Source organism: Hylaeus anthracinus, unplaced genomic scaffold (genome assembly GCF_026225885.1).
Source record: "Hylaeus anthracinus isolate JK02 unplaced genomic scaffold, UHH_iyHylAnth1.0_haploid 11994, whole genome shotgun sequence".
NCBI classification, from domain to species: domain Eukaryota; kingdom Metazoa; phylum Arthropoda; class Insecta; order Hymenoptera; family Colletidae; genus Hylaeus; species Hylaeus anthracinus.
The window spans coordinates 14057307-14067497 of NW_026534341.1; the positions used below are offsets into that span (position 1 = coordinate 14057307).

The 10191-nt window shown below is 34.2% G+C and overlaps 1 long non-coding RNA gene across 1 annotated transcript; it reads right to left on the reverse strand.

Annotated features, from left to right (window-relative positions):
• Window positions 1-667: 667 nt before the first annotated feature.
• On the reverse strand, window positions 668-8201 carry LOC128888679 (uncharacterized). Its single transcript, XR_008460310.1, has 3 exons — window positions 7983-8201; window positions 3781-3892; window positions 668-3287 (listed from the first exon to the last, which is right to left on the reverse strand). It is a non-coding gene; the product is annotated as an uncharacterized LOC128888679 (long non-coding RNA).
• Window positions 8202-10191: the final 1990 nt, after the last annotated feature.

Here is a 10191-nt window from a genome sequence, read left to right on the forward strand (position 1 = left end):
TCTATCGATTGAACGCCTCACGTTCGATAGTGTTTCGTTTACTATGTACGTACATACTTTATGTACATTTCTATAAATTTTATTAAGAAATATTCTAAATGATGTTATAGAAAACTTTGCAATCAAACAATTGCAAAATGTAAACTATTTCGTTAATAAGTAAGACTTTTCTTGCAAACTTTTAAACATTTGCAATCTTTATTTTAAATTTTGTTCTCAGAAGTCATCTTTTTACTTCTGCAGTAATATTTTTCCAATAATTCTTCCAATTATTACTTTCATAGTGTGAATGTAAATTGGTAGCATTATTTTCGTTTATTTTTAAATTTGATATTTCTACGATTTCCATTCTATTTTTAATTTGTATCGATGTTATGTTAATATCGTTGAAACTATTTTCTGGAAGGTTATTTTAGTCATTGATAATTATGAATGGCTTTATCTCACCATAAAAAGAAAAACATTTTTCCAGTGACATTGTACGGTTAAACTTCTTTCGACAAATTTATAAGTGTATTGTACATCGTTACCTGTATTATTATAAATATGAAAAACAAGACATGTATGTCTAATTAAGCTTGTGTTAACTTATTTATATTCAAATGTGAAGTTATACCATTTTCAACAAAATCGGTTTATTTATCTTCCGTACAATAAAACATTTATAAAGAGCACTCCTACTTTACTTCGAGAGTGATTCACATACATGCTGAGTATGCGCAAGATACATGCGTGATAAAGATTGTGTTCTTTACTAATATTAATGCGAGTACCTGAAGCTCTATTGTGTTGTAATTTTTTGTTATAGTTTCGACACTAAACATGATTAAAGACAGTAGCGGCATCACTGTTTCGATCAGGCTATCTTTTCTCGGTATTGGGCGTAGTTGTCCAGATTAACAATATCAAGAAGAGGAAAAGAACGATATGGGAAATCGGTGGAAAAAAGCGGTGCCGATAAATGGAGGACGAGAGCGAAATAAAGAATCGATCAATGGTACCGGTTGGCCATGCGACTTCCATTCCGTTCGGCAAATATTTGGTCAAAACTGACGTCAAAGTGGAAATCCACGGTCTCCGGGGTTCGGCCATTGTTTCGAGAAATTTGTAAAGATCGAACCCTGTCACAATGATGCCAGCGTGTAATCACCGGCTTTTTTTTCGTCCATTGAATATTTTTGGTGCGTCGCGCAATTCTTCGGCCAGCCCGATTCGAACTTTTCCAAGCCATCTGAAAAGCTGTGATCACCGATTGTCAGCGGATCGGTTCCGGACCGGTCGGAATGAAAAATAGATGAACGCATTGAACTCATCCCACCTACGCGAGATTTTTTAACAAAAACGGGAATCCAGCCGAACGTTTCGCTGCGTGGACGCTCGTTTTGAGAGAGGCTGAGTTACGTTGTGTTCTTTTCTTTTTTAATTACTTTCTAGGCCCCTTTCTTTTTGCTAGATTGTTAGGTAACGATTACATATAAATGTTCATAAACAAGCTATGTATAGACATTGTTCGTATAGAAATTAAAGAATTGTAATTTTTCAATCCTTTTGAGATTTATTTAGTTACAATTGTTTCTTCTGTGTTTGCTGTTTCGTTATTTCCTTTTCACTGGATTGTTAAGTAACGATTGGATATAAATGTTCATAGCATGTATATATACAAATTAAAGAATAGTAAATTTCTCAGTCTCAAACAAGCTATTTATTTACGGTTCAACGTAAAAATTTTTCAAATCGTATGTCGGCAGCCACAATGTGAATCAAACAATGTATCTGCAAAAGAAGAAATCAAACAAATTCGTAGAGCATATTAGTTTAATTAGTACCTATGCGAAAATTGCAAAAACTCTTTGTGCGTTAAATCAGGTTGGCAATCATTGACACTGAAAAGAACGATTCGTACATTTTTCATGTTGAAAATAGTTGAAATAAATTTTAATTAAATTCTTATTAATATGTTTCACTTTATTTCATCTACTTTTTTTATATGTATCGTTTAGATATCATTCATGTTTTATAATCTTCTGTTTTAAGTTAAAATTTTAGACTAAAACTATTAACTTATTTTTAAAATCTATGTTTCGCTAATGTAACAGTACCTACTTCCAAAAAAAGTTCGCAACTAAGAAAACAAACTTAAATTAAATTAAATTACGCGCCTTATTATATTACAGATCAGGAATTATTCTTTAATTTGCTCATATTGTTGAAATGTACACGCATTTTAAATTAATAGATCACCGAGCGAGGCGCCACAGGCGGAACGAGGCAGAAGCCAGATCGGTTGTGGCACATTACGGAATCTTGCAGCATCGTGCACGATATTAATGTGTTATATTTATACCATATATACACGATATTAATATTAATGTGTTTTTACATATATGCAGTGTGAACCTTTTATTTTATTTACCCAAAGTGAAATTGTCGAAATAGTTGTATCTTAAACAATAATCGAAAGAAATGAAATTCTTAATACATGTATACTTTCACAGTTATATTTTGTTTCTTATAGATATTGTAACTTCATTTCTCTTTAATTAATGTGTCTGTGGAGTGATAATTTATTGATTCAAAAACCAAACACTATTTCCTAACCTTAAAAATTACCTTTAACACAAACCTAAAATCTAACATTCCTTTGACTAAACTATAGCCGACTGAAGTTGTCCAAATATCATTGAAGATCGTGGCCAATGGTCAAGATGGATCTTTTCATCGGAACTTCGAAGCGATCAAAATGGATTCGCAACGGTATCTCTGGAAACTCTCACCACTGATATTATCTTCCCGTTGCTAGTTTCACGGGTCCGTGGCCGGGGATCTCCCGCTGTTTGCACAGTTACGCGCAAATCTTTGGTCTGGGCGCCGCGTCGGGTCCATATTAAAACACCCCTATGCGATCTACTGATGGTAACAAATAATAGCCGAGACGAGGGTCGAAGGGGGTCACCCCCGCCTGTGTCGCTCGTGCGCAGTTTCTCTCCTCCTTAGCTCATCTTTCGTCTCTTTTTTTCGCCGTGCTGCCCCTCTCGATCGTTCTCCATGGAGCAATTTATCTGCATTATACCCTCAGTTGACTACGGTGAGTGTTTTGACAGGAACAGCGTTATTAAATGCCCCGGATATCTGATCCTCGACACCCCTAATCTGTATAATAACCGTTTACCTTACGCGTGGACGGTCATCGCGCGTGCCAACTTTCACGTTGTCCGGTTGTTACCATTTTTCATCCTTTCCTTTTTTAGTTTTCAGCAAGATTTAATATAGCATGTCTTTCATTTACCCTGGTAACAAAGAGATTCGTGGACAAATAAAGAATACACATGATCTCAATTATTCAAAAGTAATCACTACAGTTGTACAGTTTTTAATATTTAATCAATATCACTGGGTTATGTTTAAACCAAAATGAGAAATTTCTGTTTTAAAAATTATGAAAATTCTCTTTTCTTATTCAAGATCTCCTTGATATGAAATCGATCAAATCATCTGTGTCCCATTTTATTCTGTTTTATTCAGTATAAAAACGTCCACTTTACCAAAGGAACAAGAAAAATACATAAATCCATAACGTATAATTTTCTAAAATACATAAATCCGTAATGTGCCACTGAAGTAAATTTGACATATAAGTTGTGTAGATGAACGAATGAAAAAGGACGCATATAGAGGAAACGTGTTATCAGACATTATCACAAAATTATCAGAAACAACTGAAGACGACTACACTTCGAAGAGAGAATGAAAAGAAAACAATACAAAGTATAATATTTATACATTATGGCTTAGTGAGTGCTTAACATAAACATTTGAAGCAGTCAATCACTCATTGAACTAGGTATTTCCCTTTTGTGTTAAGAGGTTGCAGGCTCGTCCAGGACGTTTAACCCTAGAATGTAAAGGTCACTGGTTAGTCTTTCAATGGAAAGATTGAGTAATTTTTACTTCTTTTCAAAATACCCAATACTTTACCTTTCTTTCATTAGTACATAAAGTATCAAGAAATAAGGTACCAACATGGTTAAAAATAACAATAAATTTTATATATAAGTCTTTAATAAATTGTAATGAAGTAACAAAATGTAATGCAAGGAGTAAAATTTACTCAATATTTAGATTCTAGGATTAAAACACTTAATGTTCCGTTTCCATAGCGCGATTCTATGTCTATGCGTGAAACTACGGGGTTCTAAGGTCCCCTACGTGGGTTAGTACGCCAAAATTCGGAAAGTCACACACCACTGAATTTTGTGTGACTGTTTAAGACTTTTTTTCACAAGGAGTTGTTAATGCTTGGAAATTTGTGAAGAATACTGACTTCCGTAATCGACATCGCGATTACCCTTTCCTGTCGCTACTTCCTGAAACGCAACCATAGGTCTTTTGTTTGATAGGTTTTAAAGTTAATTCTTGAGGGTAGCAAAACGTATTTGGTTCTTGAATCAATGAATTATCACTCCACAGACACTTCTTATATTAAATTGTGTATATTAATTAAAAAGAAATGAAATTACAATGTCTATAAGAAATGAAAAATATATAACTATGAAAGAATATATGAGCAAATTAAAGAAACACGTTTTATATATATTGCACGTGGTACACACAAGAAAAACGAAACAAGAACAGAAAGTATTATATATTCTTTCAGTAGGTGGCAGTCTAGCATGCAACTAATTTGTAATAAAATAAGGCGCGCGATTCAATAACTTCGAAATCATTCTTATATGTTTGTAATCATAATTGCATTAACAAGTTGACCACATTATCTAACATATATTGTAATAATTATTCTTTAACCTCATCAAATTCACGAATTTTATTCAGACTTATTTTCTGTAATACTTTACGATTAAAATACATGCTTCTAATTAACATGTTCATGTTCGAGATAGCATAATGAGATTAATAATTATAGGGTAAAGTATTAGACCTCTAATAAACTGTCGTTACAATTTTCAGTACTTAAAAAATAAAAGATAAAAATAAAGGGAGATATTTGAAACGAATTTGTGGAAGGAAAATTAAAAGTCTGCAAAATGCTAAAGTCCCCTAAACGATCCCAGTTGTTCGATGAAAAAGGTGGCTTCTTTGATAAGGAGTGATGATGTGGAAAAGCGAGCAGTCCCCACCCCTTCAGCACGGAACCCCAACGGACGGGTGTCTTGTCATAATACAGCCGTAGTACAACTTAATGATCTATTGGCGCGGCGCAGTCGGGGATGTAGCATAATTCTCGACACGCTTCCTGTCGCGTGGATCGACCATTCGATACGTCCTCCTGCCATTGAACGGGATTACAGGCGTACATTGCTAATTTTTCTCATGCCCACTGTCAGCCTGTTATCTCGGGATGATCCGGCTTCCATTCAGGCCACGACATCCTGTCAGTCCATAAAGAACGTGGGATTTTGCCTATTCTTATCCTCATAAAATTGAACACAAGAGATAAGGATAACTGACGACTTTCACGGAGACTAGACTTTCGTTCAAAGTCAAAAAGGCGTATCCCATATCTTGCTGAAATTCGTATTTGGACGCTTTGAAGCAGACCTAGGCAAGTTTTATTTGAAATGAAACTAATAAATAACTATTTGAAATTTTTTGGATACTTTTTATTTCAAATATAGTTGAAGAAATAATCTTCCAAATAATACGCAACAAAAATCATTTATTTTAAGAAATCTTTACAACAATTTGCTTTAAGAAAAATTCTTTCTTCAAAAACTTCTGTAAGAGATTTCTGTCTGAACTCATCTAATATTGTCGCGAAACAAATAATCATTACACTGGTGCCGGCCACAGACGACGAGTGTTATACTTTAAAAATAGTTAAAAAATGTTGTTCTTGAAATTGAAATTATTGAATTACGCGTCTTATTATATTACAGATTAGTGGTATGCTAGGCAGCCATTTACTGAAAGAATATGTAATACTTTCTGTTCCTGTTTCGTTTTTCTTGTATGTGCGCCACGTGCAATATATATACAAACTTATTTCTTTAATTTGCTCATACATTCTTTCATAGTTATGTATTTTTCATTTCTTCTAGAAATTGTAATTTCATTTCTTTTTAATTAATACATATGTCGAATTCGAAGAGTCAAATTGGGCGTCTTTATTTTTGCTCATCGTTTGCTTAATAGATTTACAGAGCACAATGATCCGTTATGGTGGGTTTACACACTCAAGCTATTTGCACAAGCCATCTTGCGCAAGCCAATTTGTGTAAATGAACTGAATGAAATATTGCCGTTCGGTCGAAATCTCCACCTGGAGTAGGATATGCTCTTTACTCCAAAAATTATGAAAGACATTACAAATTACCATACAACCTTAGTATCTTCTCAGTAGAACTCTTCGCATTAGAAAAAGCTTATGAATATATTACCTCTACAGTGGAAAGAATGAGTGAGTCGCTGAATATTAAAAACTTTGTTTATTGATAATTCTGGGATCGTCGGATTCTGTGTTGGTCATGAATTTTAGAACACTTAATGAGTCGCTGAATATTAAAAACTTTAAGTGTTCTAAAATCCATGACCAACACAGAATCCGACGATCCCAGAATTATCAACATCCAGCATCTATACAATAGTACTACTCAGGAAGGTAAAACGGTGGTGGCAGTCTGGATCCCTTCGCACAAAGGTATACAAGGAAATGAAGAAGCCGAACAACTAGCAAAAATAGGTACCATAGCTCATATTTCAAGGGAAAAACTTGTCATACCCTTAGAAGAGGCAAAAATATATATGGAACACTTAAGTACGTCAAGAATGGAACACTTACATGAAAGTAGTGCGACATGTAATCCGCCAATATGTAATCTATGCAACGAGGTTTTAACGGTTGAACACATGCAAAAATGCGACAAAGTCTCTGAAATAAGGAAAGCGTTTAATATAGGAACGGTATTAGAACAATCAGTAGGTAATCCAGAGAAGGTAGAACAAACATTAAGATTTTTGAAAGAAATTGGAATATACGAGGATATACTATGAGTAAAATTAACTTGTAAATTATGTGTTAGTCGCTAATGACCTAAGGGTTGATACGACTATTAATAAATAAAAAAAAAAAATATTGCCGTTCACAGGTTCAGTTCGCTTTGCACAATTGTGAAGTGAGAAACCCCGAAAATTGTAGTTTATTGTGTCCGAAATGGAAAATCTGATCAAATGCGCGTGCCTGAGATTGTAACAGAGGCTTGAACATCGTTTACACGCACTAATCTCAAGCCCATCTCAAGCCGATTTTCTGTCAGGACAGATTTCACTCAAGCCAAATTTTTTGGCTTGCCCAAACTTCATGCCTGCATTCACACACAGCGATTTACTTGTGCAAACCGGTTTGTGGAAGCCGGTGTGCAAATAGCTAGAGGAGGACTTTTTTCGTCTAAAAACAAAAGTGCCGGTCCTCCTCACTTCGACGTTTCATTTTCATCAAAAATTAATTTTAAAATAAATTATTTTTATTTGGTGCTTTTATGTCTTCACTGTAAGCGCGCGAAAGCTACTTTTCATCCATTGACTTGTACCTAGCTGCTAACTTTAAATAGTAGTAACACCGATAATCTTTAAAAAATTTTTAAATTCTCGAGTTACGTTCAAATATCACTAAAGACTACAACGTATCCAAATTTCGTCTAAATTCGAAATGTTCCTCCAAAAGGTCCTCGATTTCATGTAGAATGGTCTCTAACGCACATGTGCATATGCATTTTAACCAACAATAAAATATTAAAGAATCGCAGTCTAGCTTATCACACTTTATTCTGTAACTCTATAAATCTTTCAAGACTTGTCGAGATATTTAGAAACATTCTGTATTTAATAGTATTTAAAAATTGATTCGAATAATTAAAGAATAAATAATTTTAAATACAAATTTTTCAAAAATTGTAAGTTGTACGGTTGTTCGGAGGGATTCGATTGGTAGAATCGACTTTCTTCCTCATCCAGAGTTACCTACTCACATTCAATATCTCCTTAATTCTAGTTCTCGAAAGGGGCCCCAACATTTCATTTCCTTCAGATATATCCTCTATTCAGTGTAACCCTGCAGCCGATAAATCACATTTTAACTAGCCCGATAACCTGTTCACCGGAGCTCATCCTCGCCAGCATCGATTCCCGATTATCGGCAGGAATTTCATTCCAAATGAATCACGTGTCTTCGATTCGAAAACCGAACTCAGACTGGTTCTGCGTGTAATAACGAGAGCTGGGAAATAATTGCGGTACAAGTACGTGCTCGCGCCGGGCACAGTTTAATTCTGAGCGATATTATAATTAAGTGGTTCGAGCGTAATGGCCGGCGTCACGTAAACCGCTAACACGGGTCCCGGTGCTCATCATGCTGCTTTGTTCAAACAATCAGCGACCCGATGGCGGCCGTCACGCGAACGCGAACGTTTCGCCGCGGTGAAACTGGCCTTCCTGTCTTCGAATCATTCCATCCTGAATCGCGCACTTGAAACATTTATTACTGTCCCCACGAAGCCGATCCAGACAAGGTTTAAATTTACGGTTATGTGGACACGGTTTGCATTGTTGCGAAAGGCTTCTTAACTCTCTTAGTTAGAAGACCCGAGAAGTTAAACATGAGTGAGAGATATCGTGTTAAGGGATCTTTTTGGTGTGACGACCGCAAGTTTAATTATACTTTAGGAATTGTTTTCGAAGACAACAAAATAAAGAATGATACCAGTATTTTGTCTACGAATATTACTATTCAGAAAGAGTATAAAATAAGTATTTCAACATTAAAATAACTCCTGTCCATGTTGGTATCTTCATGGTTGTCAAGATATTTTGAAAACGGTTTATCTCAGACAAAAAATTCAAATGGTTTATTAAAATATAATATATGATCGTGGTTATGGTGTGAAAATGGCACTCGTTTAAACAGAAGTATCCAAAGAATCACTTTAATCGACCATTTTACGTTCGAAAAAAAATACATATATATATATTGGTGTGAAGAAGAATATACATATTTCAATTTCAAAAGGATTGGTTAGAATAGTTGACAAACAGATGAGAAAATAATGTTTCGAAGAAAACGCATTTAATCTTTTAAACCAGCTTGATTTCACTTTGAGATCTATCACTTTAGCTCGACCGTGAAAGCCGAAATAACCTCCGAGTAACCTTTTCCAATTTTACCAGTGAATAAAAGATTAATTTTTTTTACATTTTTACAATTCTCGAAAGGCGTATGTGATATACAGGGTGTCCCAGAACTCCTGTAAGAACCGGAAATAGAGGGTAGCTGACACGATTCTGAACAACAATTTCCTTTGCAAAAACGTCAGTGGGGATTTTATTTTTCAATTATTAACGAAAAACATCAACCAATCACAGCGCATGCTCTATTTTCAACTATGTATATCAAACAAGTTAATTTGTACAACGATATATCGTTATTTGACACAAGAAGGGTTAATTTAACCATCACCGACCAGAGTAATCAGATTAGGGACTCCGATACCAGTTACAGCCAAGCCTCATATAACGGAGCTGGTAAGTTTGTTACTTATGTAAGTAACGTGCATAAAGAATAATGGCATTATGCAGTAAAACATTATTTTTATTTAAACCAAATAATTAAAGCTGAGAAAATATAAAAAGTGACATAGTATAAAATTATAAACAAAGATAATTTTCAGCTATGAACACTTTGAATGATAAAAAAATTGGACACCTCACAGAATAGATACGCATTATATTATATGCAGTCAATCCTATTAGCATTCGTACCCTCTACATCTATTGAAGAAAGTCTAAATGATAGGTTTGATATTTTCAAATAAATGTTACATTACAAGTATATTATATTACATTTGAATATATAATAATATATGTATATTATAATAAAATATTATAAGTTCATATATTATATTATATTTAAACGACAGACTTTTTACATTAAAAGGATTCTTTTTTCTCTTCTGTGGCTTTTTTATTTCCAATTCGTAAACAGTTTTTATTACATGGTAATGGTTATCGAAACACATTCATTCAAATTCGTGTAACTCTTGCAATTTCTTGAATTCGGATTTGATATTTGAGAAATATATTACTATGATATTCAAATTTGAGAATGTACAGTAAACAAAAGATCGATTTTTTTACTAAAAAAATGATTGTCCCCCGAAAAATGACGCTGAGATTAAGACTCTG